General features: G+C 43.8%; 1 long non-coding RNA gene across 1 annotated transcript in view; it reads right to left on the bottom strand.

The window, feature by feature from the left end:
- Nucleotides 1-3,760: 3,760 nt before the first annotated feature.
- LOC139060447 (uncharacterized) overlaps nucleotides 3,761-16,345 on the bottom strand; it is a 28,747-nt gene continuing 16,162 nt past the window's right edge. The window contains exons 2-4 of the long non-coding RNA XR_011514825.1: nucleotides 6,402-6,514; nucleotides 5,190-5,252; nucleotides 3,761-3,917 (exon numbers count right to left, since the gene is read on the bottom strand). This is a non-coding gene — a long non-coding RNA (uncharacterized lncRNA). The remainder of the gene's footprint in view (nucleotides 3,918-5,189; nucleotides 5,253-6,401; nucleotides 6,515-16,345) is intronic.

The following is a 16,345-nucleotide window of genomic DNA, read 5'->3' as shown; positions in this document are numbered from 1 at the left end:
TCTCTTAATTAAAATATATAGAAGGGAGCAAGAGCACATTTCTTTGCTGAGCAAAGAGTAACCGTCGTACGGGCTTACGTGATGATTATTGCGGGACTTACGTACACAAGACAGGTGTTCGGTGGGGCGTGGCATAACAGATTTTCGTGTTGAACATCGAAGGAAAAGACCATGCACCAAGCAAAAGGTGCAATTATATTGAGCGATGGCCCTACATTTGCAGTGAAAAACGGCAGCACGGATTAAAAAGCAAAGCAGGGTAACTGATATTCCGAGTTTGAAGGTGAATGAGCCAAATCAGCTAGAGCAAAACAGAGGTTATTGGAACTCGATGACAGAAGCTTTCCGTCTGCAGTTTATATGAAAAGTGGCTAATGATGATGAAGTGCAATTTGGCACGTCAGAAAATGCGTCGGGAAAACTTGTGGCATATTACCACTGCAGAATGTATGCCTAGGAAGACCAAATGCTGTTAACAGCTGTAGAAGAAAACGCAGCGTGAGGAGATTACCAAATTAACAAGTTTTAGGCCTAAATAGGCTTACCCGTGCACTTCTAAATCACCGAACGGCATCTTCATAGAGTATTTATGCCTTGTATCAGTGATACTCAGAGCGATACAATTATACCTTTTCGATTACTCGATGAAATTTGTGATATTCTAGAATAAAATGGCACGCGAACGTCAAACTCGAAAAGCATAACGTGGATACAGCGTGTTGTTCGCATATCTTTGCATCGCTGTGACTATTGGCTACCCATACTATGTAGAAAATCGCTATTCTAGCAATACAGTGGTACTTACGGTAAATATTCTTGTGGATTGAATGCTATACTTCGAAAACGCAAGTGTCCCTCCTGTGCCAGCGGGGCTAATGTTGTAGGCTTAATTTCTTCTAGGTTCAACCCAGCTCGCATGTCTGTTGTACGGGCGACACGGCTATGAACAATGGAGCAATGAGAGCCACTCGACTTGCTTTTTTTTTGCACTACGGTGTCTCTTAAGTGCACCTAGATTGTAGAGGATCTGAAGTACACCTAAAGTTAAGGCCATGGCTTTCGCTTTGCACGAGCTATTTTGTTTGCAATTTGATGAATGACGTGCACCGTTTTATCGAATATGGTATCCAGCGCCTGTCAATTATGTCGAAAAGATTAGCTCTGCATGGTGAGCTACTATATTGAATCCTAACGTCCATAATATGTGAAGTTTAATATATATTAAGAATTGAAAATGAGCAGACGCAAAAATATTATGGCAGAGCTCATGTTACATGACTATCGACGAGTTTAACGTAATAGTCCAGCGGAGAGCCGCAAGGTGGAAAGTAGTAATTAATGAGAGAAAATCAGATTTCTCCGCAAAGGCGGTGGTGCCGGGTCCGAGTCGAAGACGAGAACAAATTTTTCTTCAACTGCGACGCTTTTCATTCAAGGAGAGAGAGAGAGACTCTTTATTAGAGAGAGAGAGAGAGCAGCGCTTAATATTTGAAACAGTCCCCAGCCAGGCCCGGTATCACGCTAAGGTGGGAAGGGTGCTTACTCCCGGAACCCTCTGGCATCGACGGCCCTCTTAAGCCTGGCGATGAGTTGTCATTGGTCTTCAAGATCCCCAGGGCGAGTTTGACATCCCACGTTTCGAATGGGTGGTTTGGTTCTTGTGCTCGTTCTGCGCCTGTTTACAGTTGCATTTCGCTGCCTTCCTGCCACGGGCATACCAGCAGCAAGTGTGCCAGAGTGTCGGGTACGTTGCAGAGTGGCAGAGCTAGCCATGGAGCGTCGGCAAGATGCGATGCATTATTGTTCCGTGAGTGTACGTGTTACTTTGCGGGCGTCTTTCTTCTCATGCTTGCTTCTCTGCCGTGTTTAGCATGCGGTGGAGGGTGCACTCGATGCTCGAGCCTGTAGTGTTGCAATATGGGCGAATAGGTAGTCGGCACGGCCTCCGCCTCTTCGGTCGAGGGTCGGAGAGCGCGTGTGGAGAGGGGAGACCGGCTGACGTGCTCGCAGGCCGTGACGTATGCCGCTTCGCTTATTTTGCTGACGCGTATACAACCGCTGGCCTGATACTCTGTATAGGGATCGGGAATGAGATTAAAGGATTCTAGAGGAGATTGGGAGAGAAAGAGAATAAAAATAAATATGAAATGCAGAAGTGGACTTGATACTGGTATTTACAGGTGGCATTGAGGGTAAATTTAGGGTTTTGTACATGAAATGTTCAATCTTTAAAGCTTTCCTATGAGATCGATGTCTGACAGGCATATGAACAATAAATCCAACACCCGCTGCTGTTTTGAAGGGCCGGACTTTGGACCTAAGATACTGGATAATGTTAACGGATCGTGGCAAATCATGTACATTTGTTGCTCAAAAAGTTGCCTCTCGTCGCGGTACGCAGGACAGTGTAGCAATATGTGCTCCACTGTGTCTAAGTAGCCGCAGTTCTCACAGTAGCTGTTAGTGGTAAACCCTATGCGGTACAGATAATTGTTCGTGTGTGCCACGTTCAGTCGAGGACGATGATACAATGGTCTCTAAATGTCGAAGAAGTGGTCGTGGAATTTTCGGTTTCATTTCTGTGTAAATATAGCGCAGGAAGGTAATTTGGTGGAGCGGCACATTCCAGATGTGGTCCTGTTCTTGATAGGCATATTTTCTTGCCAGGTTTGAAGCGTCGGCTTTTGTAAAACAATGTTCTTTTGAAATTTCGGTATTGGAGCCTATTTCGGGCAGCTTCGTCCGCGTTTTCACTTCCCGAAAAACGGGCATGGCCATAGCATCCACTGGAACTTGAGACAATGCCCATCAATCTTAGCCTCGTGGGGAAGATGAGCAATGTCAAATGCTGCAGGTTGGTTATCGCAACGCTTGTGCCTGTTCCACTTAAATTGTGGGGCTGCTTTTGAATCCGTGAAAATCACCCATGTCTTTGGCGGCTGCTATCAAATTACATACGCAAGGGCCTAGCTCCTTTATGCCATGTAGCTCTCCTGAAGTAGATGATGTGGCTCGCTCAAGGCAAAACGAGAATCGTCGCCCGTTAGAGGGAACAAAAACGCAGGCATTGACTGTGATATTTTACCATAAAATAGTAACTATAAATGATGACGACTGATTACAGTCAGCCTGACCAGAGCTATCGACCGTACATATCTCGTACATGTAACTTAACTATCAGCGCATTTTATTTCACGGCTAGCTGAACGATGACACACATGCGAGGGCCTCAACACACGGCAATGCTTTTCTCCCTCAAGTGAAATAACTTGATGGAATGTCGGCTTCGTCAGTTTTACTCCATTATAAATCATATGCAGACGCACTTGCCTACTTCTAATATGGAAGAGACATGAACATCGTCAGTCAGCAATACGTGTTTGGATACCGCCATTACGGAGTGCATTGGAAACGAGAGGTACACATTTACAATGTCGAAGCGGAGAACCGAACAAACGCCGACGTGCCATTATTGCTAATGTGCAGTTGAATTGTGGAACAAAATATTTTATTGGAGTAGAAATAACGCATATCCTTTAGTGTACCATCGATGCATTCAACAGAAATCTCAGAGTTCGTTTGTTCAGCTAACCTATTTCTAAAACCACAAATTCTTTCTGAACTATCAACATGGCGTTTCTCCTGACCCAATTTCCTTAGACTCCTAAGACTTCTTGTCATTGTAGTAGGTCTAGGCATCCCCCGTTGAAGTAACACGCTTTGCACAAGCATACAAAACGCTTTCCCATTTGCTCAATTATGCACTTTGTTGCGCGCAATGTGGGCGTTGTCAAAATAAAACTTGAAGCCCCTTCATCTTTTGTCAGTGCAGATTCACTTCTTGCGGCCGATTCCGTCAGTACCTCCAACACCGCCGCCTAGGGCTGCAGCTTCATTGGGGGCCATGATGATCATAGCTGAAAAGGAGGAGTTCGTAACTTACGTCACCATTTAATGATGCACCCTTCGTTGTCATGAGAAATTTAGGTGTTATTTAAAGGCATCAGTTTTTAAGCAAACATCTGTTTGAATAAGTAAACGAATGAGTTGATCAACAAGTTATCTTTAAATCACATTTCCATGCTGCTAGGAGCATATACGGGAAAAAATCCGCAGAAACGCAAGCTTGAGAGGTACCACGTCCACAGTTATCATGGCTGAGGCAACAAGGTCAACACAAGTAACACAGGCGTCTTGTAAAAAAGTGTGAAGTCACTATTCACAATTGCACAATTAATAAGTAATAACAAATTACTGGAGGGTATTGAAGCTTCCATTTTATCTCAAAAAACAAATACACGACAAAAGTGCATTTCAAACAAACACTATACATCGTGAAAGAACATTGCAAGGAAAATTTGTATCAGTGCTAGCACTTAGCAGGCAGTGCACTGGAATAACTGAGTATGAAAAACACAGCTGCAAAAAGACAATAAAATGTGAAAAGTGTTTACAACCGAGACACGGGAACGTGGGCTTGATGAAAAGAAGTGCTCGTGTAATACAACTGAATTTGAGACTCTACATTAGAGTGAAGCACTCTCTAATCTGCTATCAGATGTGCTATGAAAACACTGTTGCCTGTTTACGAGTGCCCCCCTTTTCTTCAGAATGTTTTTTCATATCTCACGAGAGGCTATTACGGGATCTGTTGCATCAGACTAACCGCGAACATTCTCAGCTTTAATGTCAGTCATATGGTATATTTTGAAATTCTTTGGTAATTTACCAGGTTACATTATCTATTATTAGAGCACGCGCAACGAAGACGAAGGAGTGAAACGTAAGGACATGATGACGGGCTGTAAAAGTCAAGAATCAACAACGCTTAGCCCAATTCAAAATTCCATATAGCACATTCTGATTTAAGGCACGCCGTAGAGGAGAACGGAGGAATAGTTTAGACCCCATGTGAACCTTTCACGAGCCTGCAATTTACGGGACACCGGCGTTCCCGTATTCTCCAGCATCGAAATGTGGCAACTGCCGTCGGGACTCGATCCTGCGACCTAGCACATACGAGAGCAATGCAATAGCCACTACGCCACCATGGCGAGTTATTTTGATAAATATATCTCACGAGGACACCCTCGTAAAGACCACAACCATCACCACGGAAAGCAATAGCAGTTGTAACAATTAAATAAGACCACGGATATGAATAACGCAATTTGACCTAGTACACGCACCTATGGCAACAGCAACAAAGGCGAGAAGGTTCATTCCCAATGCACGGTTCATCTTGTCTGGCGCTGGGGAAGAAAATGGGCACGTTGTTCTGAGAGACCAATAAAACAGAAAAACAAGAATGCCAAAGAGGAAAATGCTCTACGACATTTTCAGGTTTACTCTTCGTTAACCGCATCTTTGTTTCGCTTTTATCAAAGCATCAAGTTAGAATAGAAAGGCAAATGAGATTTGTCTTTATACTTACAACTTATCTTAAAGGTTGTGCAGGTAGCTTTCTTTCACTTTTACGAAATAAAATATCAAAATACAAAAGGTGCATGTGCAAGAAACAGGAATGACATTTTAGTATGAAAAATATTGAATGCACTTGCAAATATTTATTTTAGGTTCCAGTTAAAATTCCAAAGTTGAAGTTGATCTGTAAGGAGTTTAAGTTTGTCTAGGAGAAGTGTTACAACTAAGACAACTTATGTGCACTTTTACTCTAACGGTGCTACGAAGTGCGTGCACGTTTCTGTGAGCATTTTCCCAAACCGTAGGTTAAGCGCTTCGGCATGATCGCATGTGAAACACCAATGCATTTTTTTCATCAAATCAGTTGCTTCTATCTCCAAGTTTTCTCTTCATCTAAAAGTGTACACCAACATCCCAATTTATAACCTCTCAATAAAGTCAACTGCAGTCTTTTGAACACAAACATTAGAACGACGTATCGTCCCTTTGCCATATTCAGCCTCAATCACGACTACACAGTTAGTTGTCATCAACGTAGCGCAGAAATACACGTTGGAGAAATTGGGAGCTCTTTGCTTTACTCGATCATAGGATCTAGGATAATCAGAATGTCGGGAGAAGGCTGGCACGCATAACAGCCTTAGCATCTGCGTTATTTCCACCTTCCAGCGCCATCATGCCGCGTGAGAGACATGTTTAAGCTGTTTAGCTTTTAAGATAGGGTGAGCCTGGAAGCCACTATAGTGAGACGCAAACTTTTTTTCTCATGTAAATTGCTCTTGTGTTGAATGATGGCTGAACAATAAAAGGAACTGGGTAACCAATAGATATAATGTCACTCCGCAAGGGAATCTTCTAATCCCAATATGCACACTTATGCAAACCGTGGGTAGCCATCTAGCCATCTTACAATTTGCCCATCTAATGGCGTCCTAATCTATAGCTTGAACTGGCAGCCTACAGAGCCGCTCACTCACCTGTACTTGTGCGACAAGCCTTCAACGATGTTGGCAGAAATCGTTGGTTTGATGGAAGGTCCCCTCAGTGTGCCTTAAATACCACGAAGAATTGTTCAGGTATCTCCATTAGGCTAAATGTGACAAGCAAAAGACAGCTTAATTAAAAACGAAACTCAACACTCATGATAGGTTTCGCTCAAAGCTTCATCTTATTCATGGAGAGCTTTTCAGATGCAGCTAATGTTGTAAAAGGTAATTGCAAAAAACTAAGGTAAGCTTTCTGTATTGATCGAATACAGGCCTTTTCACTCTACCTTTCATTCTATTCCTCAATCACTTCAGTAATTGAAAACTACCAGAGTAATGAGAAAATTTCTTTTGCTACATCAGCTAACCTTCGCACGAAGCACTAACACCTGTACAAAATGGCCGTCGTGTAAGCAATTTTAGAAAAAAATATATATGACCTTGAGAAACGCGCCGGTTTTAATAAAGTGGATTGAACTCTCCGGATCACGCTCTCTCATTCCAAAGCACTTCATTTGAACATGGCGCGAACCTAATCAGTTGTCTATTTCAGGAAACTGAATAAACCTGGCCTGGCAGACTTCAAAAGGGAGCTAGATAGCTTTCGCGCACGCGTATTCGATCAAGACACTTAAAAAAAATGTGCTGGAAAGAAAAGACAATAAACGAGAATATATTTCTATAAGAATAACATTGCTTAGATACTTCAGCTGTTCTTGGCATATCCATTCATCTAAACTCTTGATCACGAGTATCTATCTATCTATCTATCTATCTATCTATCTATCTATCTATCTATCTATCTATCTATCTATCTATCTATCTATCTATCTATCTATCTATCTATCTATCTATCTATCTATCTATCTATCTATCTATCTATCTATCTATCTATCTCGCTGATTACTCTGCTCTACTGGACCAAGTAGTTTACCTACATGGGCCACTACGCTTTGGCTCCTGGTAGTGATTAGTTGTGGTCGTTGCATTGTCATTATTCCAGATTCCGCATATCGTGCTCTCGTCGTGCCGTCGTCACGGTTTCTGCCACGACGAAGTGACCCAAGGTGCTTGATAGTTTTAGCCACTTGACACAGCGTACTAGCGATCCCGACATCTTCATTGAATCCCTATCTTTTCAGCTTTGTAAACTGACACTTACCATGCCGTCGTCGGCACGTAATAATCAGGTTACGCTGCTATAGTGATGTCATCGTTGCCGTTCAATCATCCTCATTCCAATTTTGTGATCCGACTCTCGTCATTGTGTTGTCATCATGCCTTCTACTCAGCCCCAGTGGTCCACGTTGCATACTAGTTTGAGCAGCTAGGATGTTTTTGGAATTAGGATGGCGTCGTACCCGACGTATCGCCATCGTCCCAGCTTTGTCACAGACTGAAATCAGGTCATCGTCCTGACGCTTTTGTTTTATGGTTGTTAGCACTTCAGCTACGTCAACCCAATGCGAATATGCCTTCATCATAATACGGCTTTAGTCAAACTTTCTTCGTCATAGCTTTGTAAGTTACCATCGTAATGGAATAGCTATGATACTGTTCTCTTGCCGCCATTGACAGAGAGTCAATATAAGGCCTGTATCGACAGACCATCGTCGTAATGCCGTTGTATTCAAGTCACCATAGTCACTCCAGCTTCATGATCGTCACTAGGGTCGTCATACAGTCGTCACCATACAGCATTCCCGATGCAGTTATTGTCAGACCATTGTGATCATACATTCCTCATCATCCCACTTTCTCCACGTAGTTATGCCATTGTCGTGAATGAATCGTTGTCGTAGAATTGTCGTCATCCATTCGCTCTTTACAGACGTCGGGATGCCTTCATGGTCTCTACATCGCCATCGTTTTACCATCAACATCTCGCCCACCATGCCGGCGTCCTCATGCCCTTGTCATAACAGCTGTAATTTCAACATCGCCATCAATTCATTAGAGGCGTTTAGCTTGTACGCTATTCCGGTAAACGCGAGCGGTTTGGGCGGATTACCGGATGGTCGGGGCATAAACGTGAGCGGTGAAGCCGCCTTGTGTTGTAGAGCTCAACCAGACAAACGCAGAACTAAAACTGCAGTAACTCACCATATCCTGCTTCGCCACCCGTGCAAATTTTTGGCAGCGGCGTAATTGTGAACATGATTACGCCACTGTCGAAAATTTACGCCAGCAGCTAAGCAGAATATAGTAATTAGTTCTGTGTTTGTGTATTTGAGCTTTGCGCCACCAGCTGGCGCCACCAATCTGGCCGCTCAGGTTGGCGCCTCCGCTAAACCGGAAAACCGCCCGCGCTTGCCCGAATACCGGACACGCTAAAGGTCTCTATTATCACTATCCCCTTATTATCATGCTAACGTCATCATACCACCTTTGGCATTCCCTTGACGTCATTCAAGCGAGGTTATGGAACCGATGTCACGTTATCATCGTGATTGCGTCGTAGTCACACAAACACTTTGATGCATCTTTTCTGTCATGTGGTCTTGAGCTGACGCCATTGTCATTTCGACTTCTTCATCTGGTCATCGTGATGCTGTCTTTACCACGCCATCGTCGTCATCTCATAGCCCTACTGACACTGTGCTGCTTTGATCATGCCGTCGTGGTCACTTCGGCTTGTGCATCTGTTAGTCGTCATCCCTTCGTCGTAATGACATGATCGCTATCTCATGCTTCTCATATCGTCGTCACCGCGTTGTGGTTTTTATACCGTCCGCATAATTTAGGAAACAGCGTCTTAAGAATGTGATGCCACGGTCGTCATACGCATTTGTTGTTTAACATTTAGAAGTCCTTATTTGTTCTTTCATTGTTACTCCTTCAGTATCATGAAGTAGCCGTAATACGTCAGTGACCATGAAGTGGGAGGCTATCGGACTACGTTGCATACAGCCGACGTAAAATGTGCCAGAAAGCCACAACTGGTGGTCAATTAAAATTATGGGGTTTCGGAAATTTTGAACTCCGGAAAATAAACTCGGGAAATTTCAACCACCTGGGGTTCTGTAACGTGCACCTAAATCTATGTACACGGGTGTTTTCGCTTTCGCCCCCACCGAAATGCGGCCGCCGTGGCCGGGATTCGATCCCGCGACCTCGTGCTCAGCAGCCTAACACCATAGCCACTGAGCAACCACGGCGGGTTAACTGGTGGTAAATAAACGTTACTTTACGAACAGGGTGTGTCACTGCATTGCTCTATAAATATTAGCATTGCCATTGATAGCCGTCGTGAAATACGTTCTGCTGTAATCCTTAATCCTTTCTCATTCTACATTTATAATCGCTAAATCTTGGTAAAGGGGGTATTCACGGTCGTATATCATGATTGTGAGCTGATGTTGACGGCATAATTGAGGATGCTTGCGACCATATCCGATAACACGGGTCTTTGTCGTTCGTCAAAGCATCTAACAAACTACTGCTTGAAAAGCAATAACTTTAGCTTTAGGTGTACCACAGGTACTCCATATGTTAAAGAAAGGTCGAACGGTCTCTTATTGCTTCTTTACTACAGAATTTCTCTCGGTAAATAGCTGATAGACGTTTGAAGTGAGTTGAACCTAGAGGTAGCTTCACATACAACGCTTTTATAGTTTACAAAGGAAGGACACATGTGTGGTTTCGGAAGTATAAGAATCAGAAAACAATACTCTTTTTCTGTAAGAAGCAGTATATTGCCCCAATTGCGATTTTTCTATTACATATGGTTAGCTAGTACTCATGACGATCGAAAAAACGCGAAGATGCTTTGTGTATTTATAGCTTTACGAGTTTTGCCTTCTCGTGTCCTCTTATAGTAAAATGTCACAAATTTCACGGACTAAACAAATAGCGTGTCCTCGTATTGGTCTTCAGTATCACCATCACAATGCACAGTTACACAATAAATACGTCTTTCGGGGATCTCAAAATGCACGGGTAAGCCCATTTGTGACAAGTGGACAACAAAGTAGAAGTGCGTGCCGGGAAAGTGCGTGCGGAGATTCCATTATGGACGGCTCGTGAGAAGGAGCTCGGACTGGCGATGATCTGGCAGAACGTGTTCCAGGGCTGGGAGGGTTTGATTGGCGCCTGTCTGTCCACGGACACAGCCAGATCAGTGTCACCGATTGGTGTCTCTCTCTCCACGGACACAGCCGGGTCAGCCCAAACACGAGCGGCTAAAGGGGCAGTCATTCATCAGTCAAAGGGGCAGGCCACTCGGGCAGTCGTCCGGGATCCATCGGGTCCGGCGGCCGACGATCCGCAATGTTGGCCATGCTTTCAGTCCCACCTGAGAGTCTCCGCCACAACCGCACAGCGCTACAGCTCGCGCGGACGCCAGCCGTGGTGACGGCGCTTGCCGTGGGCAGGAGCCAGCGGAGCTCGCTGCCAGCAGTTCACTGAACATCCGCGAGCCCAGAGTGGCGGCCGTCTCTTCCTTCCCTGGTGCCTGGGCACAGCAGCTTCGCCTGCCAACACAGCCGCGGTTGTTCATCCTACCTTAAACATCGCTGTAGTACTACGGGCGGGTGATTCGCCGGCAGAGGGACATCGGACGCTTGAAGTCGCTAATTCTGGTACATAGCCGCATGCACAGGCAAAAGATGCCGAGAGCGAGAGGGGCTATACTATTCCACGTACAACCAAACTAAGAAGGCCCACAAAGCATCAACAAAGACACTACCTATACCAGAACAGGAATTGGCCTCTCTGGTGCAGCATTCGACCACTAGCTGCCTCATGATTCCTGCGATTAAACCAAGGCGCTCAGTCCACAGCAGTGGCGGAGCACCTGACAAATGTGGCGGTCACACCTGTAACACAGCAGAGGGTGCTCAGAATCTCGGAATCACTAAATCACCAATGAAGGATCAGTCAATTTGATCAATCGATTGCGCTCAGTCGCCACCAGCTGTTTAGTCCCCGAGCAATGTGGCGGTCTGACCTCTAACGCAACAGAGCGCACTAAGAATCTCTGGACTTCGACAGGCCGGCAGCGAACACTGACCCTGTCAACCTGTACCGCCCAAACACAGTCGAGTGAGGCTAGCTTACATGGACTCTTTGAGGAACTATATATGACATTGTTTGCGATACAATGGGCCTTACTCAGATTAGGATAACTGTGGAGACCTACACAGGGCTGCCTTGGCATGTACTCTGCTATAGAGATATAAGCCATACGGGGTAGGTTTCCTAGCCCATAACGACATAGTGGGCAGCACTGACAAATTCTACAGCATTTGTGAGAGGGTCGCAGTAGTCATAACCAAACTTAATAAGAGGTGTAGGTTAAATCTAGCACAGGCATGTGCTCCAACACCCACCCACAATGATGATGAAGTAGATAAGTTAGATGAAGATGTTGAATTTGCGAGAAAACTGCAAACTCAGTTTACTGTAGTAACTCGCGCTTACAATGCAAATGTTGGGAGAAAGCAGGCAGGGGAAAAAGCAGATGACAACTATGGCGTCGATTCTAGGAAGGCTAGAGGAAAGATGCTGATATAATTCGCAGAATTGAATGATCGAAGAAAAATGGAAACTTTCTTCAGGAAGCGTTGGAACCGAAATTGCACCTGGAAAAGCCCTTATCGTGAAACAAGAAATGTACTTGATTTCATACTTTCTGCCGATCCCAGCATACTGCAAGATGTAGAAGTGTCGCGTAGAGTAAAGTGCAGCGATCATAGGTTAGTGAAGTCTAGGATTCAACTCCATTAGAAGAGAGAAAGAGTAAAATTATTGAGGAAGAAACAGGCCAACCTAGGTGCAGTAAGGGTAAAAGGAGACAAATTCTGATTGGCACTCTCAGGCAAATATGCAGCCTTAGAACAGATATAGTAAAGACAACCTACAGGTACTAGATGAAACCGTAACTAAGCTGGCTTCAGAAGCAGCAATTAAAGTGGGAGGTAAGGCACCAAGGCAACCAGTAGTCAAGCTCTCCCAAGCAACGAAGGATCTAAACAAGAAACAACAAGGAATGAAGGTGTTTAATTGAAGAGCTCAGATAGTTTTCACAGAGTTTTCAAAACTTAACAAGGAGAAAATAATGGGATATTCGAAATATAAAGCAAAAAAGAGTGGAGAATAAGTAAAAAAAACGGATGCAGCATGACATCAGAGAGAACAAATCTTGGCATTGGACAATTCAAGAAGTATGCACTGAAATTTAGCAGGCTAATATCATCAGCCATTTCGAAGCTGCAGTGAAAGTGGCGGAAGAATTCTCTACGGATGGGTACCATATTCGGAGCAGCCCGAATACTTCCATTCGAAATAGTAAATAGCAGGTGACAGACCCCACTTTTATAACTACCGATGAAATTACAAGGGCTTTGGAAGACATGAAACAAAAGTTATAAATTAGTCGCTTTAATTAAAAATGGAGGAGACATTGTGCTCGAAATGTCTCATGGCTTCAAGTGTCTCGAAGAACTTAAGGAATACCAATATTATACTAATCCAAAAAGTACGATGCTGAAGAAGAGAAAAAATATTGGCCCATCAGCTTACTTCCAGTATTGTATAAAATATTCACCAAGGTAATTTCCTATAGAATAACTGCCACATGACTTCACTCAAGCAAGGGAACATGCTGGCTTCGGGAAGTGATAGTGTACAATGGATCACATCCACGTCATCAATCACGTAATCGCAAATCTGCAGAGTACAATCCGCCTCTGTATATGGTTTTGATAGATTATGAACAGCAATTTGATTCAGTATAGATACCAGTACACATAGACGCGTTACATAATCGATCAGTACATGCCCCTTGCTTAAATACCTTAGAAATATCTACAGAAATTCCACAGCTATTTTAATTCTGCACAAGAAAAGTAGGAAGACACCTATAAAAAATTGGTCAGACATGGAGACACAATCTGTCTAATGCTATTTACTGTGTGCTTGGAACCAGTATACAAGCTATTAAACTGGGAAGGCTTACGAGTAAGGATCAACGGCGAATATCTCAGCAACCTTCCGTTTGCAGATGACGTTGTTCTGTCCCGCAACACTGGAGACTACTTACAGCCAATAATTGAGGACTTTAAGAGAAAGATAATAAGAGGGGGCGGTGAAGAATAATATGCAGAAAATAAAAACAATCATTTATAGCCGGACAAGGGAACAATACTTCTGGCACGCGTCTGTGAAGGGGTACGTTTAGCTCGATCAAATAACCACAGGGAGCCCGGGCAGTCAGAAGCAAATTCACAGAGTAAGAATGGGTTGGAGCGCGTACGGCAGACCTTGTCAGCTACTAACTGTAAGCTCTCGATTATCATTGAAAATGAAAGCGTACAATCAGTGCATTTTACCGGTGGTGACATAGGGGCAGACGCTTGAATAATGACAAAGAAGCTTGAGTACAAATTAAGGACCGCTCTTAGAGCAATGTAACGAAGACTGCTAGGCATAACGTTAAGAAACAGAAAGATGGCGGTTTGGATCAGAGAACAAACTACAATTTATTGACAATGAATTGACAATAAGAGAAAAAAATGGAGCTCGCCAGGACATGTAACGCCCAGGTTGGATAACCGGTGAACGATTAGGGCGAGAGAATGAGTGCCATGAGAAGGGAAGCGCAGGCGTGGACGCCAGAAGACTAGGTGGGGCGATGAAATTAGGAAATTTGCTGGCGCTAGTTGGAATAGGTTGCCGCAGGACAGGCGCAGTTGGAGATCGCAGGGAGGGTGCTTCGTCCTGCACTGTTCATAAAATCGGCTGCTGAAGGTGATGACGATGAATTCTGAATGAAATATGTTGTAAATTGAAGTACGGTAGTGAAGATTGCCGATCTGTAAGCTCCATTCAGTTAGCGACAGAGCTGTCACTTCATTTGGCTCGCTCACCCGCGAAAGCACGGAAGGTCGGTGATGATTAGCAAAGAGTGCAGATAACAGGTGTTTGATGCGTTGTGAAAAGAAGGTGCTGACTAACTCTTACACAGCGTGTTTGAGGCCGCTGCTTTTTGAAGTTGCTGGACGGTTAGTCAAGTGAACTTTCCATTTCTCGTTAGCTTTCTTTAAAAACCAGAAAAAATGAACGGTGAAAGATCCCTGGCTAGAAACATGACTTTCAGTTTCTTTCAATTTTCTGCGAATCCTTCGTTGAAAGCACGCCCTTGAAACAATAACTCAAAGCAGCTAGTTTCAAGGAAATAATAAATAGCATCTCATGAACGAAAAATATACTGGCGGTAGTTCTGTATGTCAGTGTAGAATATGTATTTGGTTGTGTTCGCACTGAAGCACCCATCTTTTAAAAAACACGTTGCACGGTAGCTGAGGTACCCTGTGTGTAGTGCGGTTAGCATGTGTCATTTGATGAAATTCCGCTTTAATTTATACGCAACTGCTGTACTTCTACACGCGAGCTTCAAATCCAGGATTATTAATCACTGGGCAATATACGAAACCCTTTTTATGTTGCTTTCCTATGTAAGTTTAACAGCATGATATCATTTTTCTAGTGCAACATATGTACGAGTTCGTCGTTCACGGATTGCGAAGCATAGTCCGTGTACAGTGATGTGGGTGCATTTTTTTCATTCTTTTGTGTCTGTAGCACTGCATTTGCTAAGTGAAAAAGTCTCATTACTCGTGACGTTCGCAGTAGAATGTGTTATATCACCGACGTTCTTCCTCGTGTTCATCTAGCCGTTTATGCATCCTGCCCTCCCGAAATAAATGGCAGGATAGGGACTTGGCTTGGTCCCCTTAACAGACGAGTCAATGAGTCAATAGCCTGAGAATCATTCAGACTAATGGTGGCTGAAGCTTTTCTTCTATTCGTACTTGTATTGATAAACAGCTTATTTAGAAAACGAGCTCTGATAGGAGACAAGAAGCGCATTCATCCAATTTGAATGAAAGCGAGGGTGTAGGACTTCGTTTATATATGTAATTAAGTAGGCACCAATCTTCTTGCTACAAAACGCAAAGCTCGCGGTGAGCTACATTTATATTTTCTTGACTTCGAAATACGCAATGAGTTAACCAAAACTGTTATTGTTCACCATCTTCATTGTAGACTCCAATGCGCACCTGCCTATGCCTATCACGATGAAGTTTTGCTGAATTTATGTAGCCTGATTCCGGCACCAATTCCGTTTCGGTATGTATTAAGCAACAGCAGAGAAGCTCTATTCAACACAGGGGCTCTGAGCAGAGCGTCCTCCAAACGCACGTCCAGCATGCCGGGCAATTGGTCTCTAACGTCGTAATATGAAGTAGCTTCCTTAACAAATTAAGAAAGCTATTGTAAAGAGCATATATTAGGTACAGGGGATCCCTGGTTCAAAAATAACATTCAGCAAATATAAAGACTATAAAATTCATGTATAATATTTCCTGATCAGGAACGGATGCAGATAGGTTGAAGAAGGATAACGTGGTCAAGGAAAGGAAGAAAAGGAAACTAAAAGACAGAGATCAAATATGGCCATTAAGGTATCCTAATAAATGCTGGCAGGCTTCCAACATTCGAGGGCTTCTACATATTTGGCGCAGTCGGCTACGGAGTTGGACATGTGGTTGACGTTCGGCATGACACAGCGAGGAATCCAGCCTGTCATATCGTGCCACGAGCTTGATGGACAGCTCATTGCTTGAGCAAACGACGAGATGACCTCCTCGGCTCTGCTCGACGTTAGCATTACCAGGGCCAATAATAAAGTGGAACATGTCATCGCTCAAGCTGCTGCAACAATCAACGTGGAATTGAGTGAAGTCGTCCTGTGTGGAAGCCATGGTCTTCTGGATAATTGCAATGAAACCAAAAGTGTGCCTTTGTCTCTGTTTATTCTTTCAGACATTTGCAAAGCTCGCCACATTACAAATGGAACACTCATCAGTAGAAAGTTCTTATGACGGCTCTTGCAAATTACAGGAAGGTAGCGTTAATAGTGGAACCTTAGC

Source organism: Dermacentor albipictus, chromosome 5, assembly GCF_038994185.2.
Source record: "Dermacentor albipictus isolate Rhodes 1998 colony chromosome 5, USDA_Dalb.pri_finalv2, whole genome shotgun sequence".
Classification (NCBI taxonomy): domain Eukaryota; kingdom Metazoa; phylum Arthropoda; class Arachnida; order Ixodida; family Ixodidae; genus Dermacentor; species Dermacentor albipictus.
This window is presented reverse-complemented; position numbering and strand designations above follow the sequence as displayed.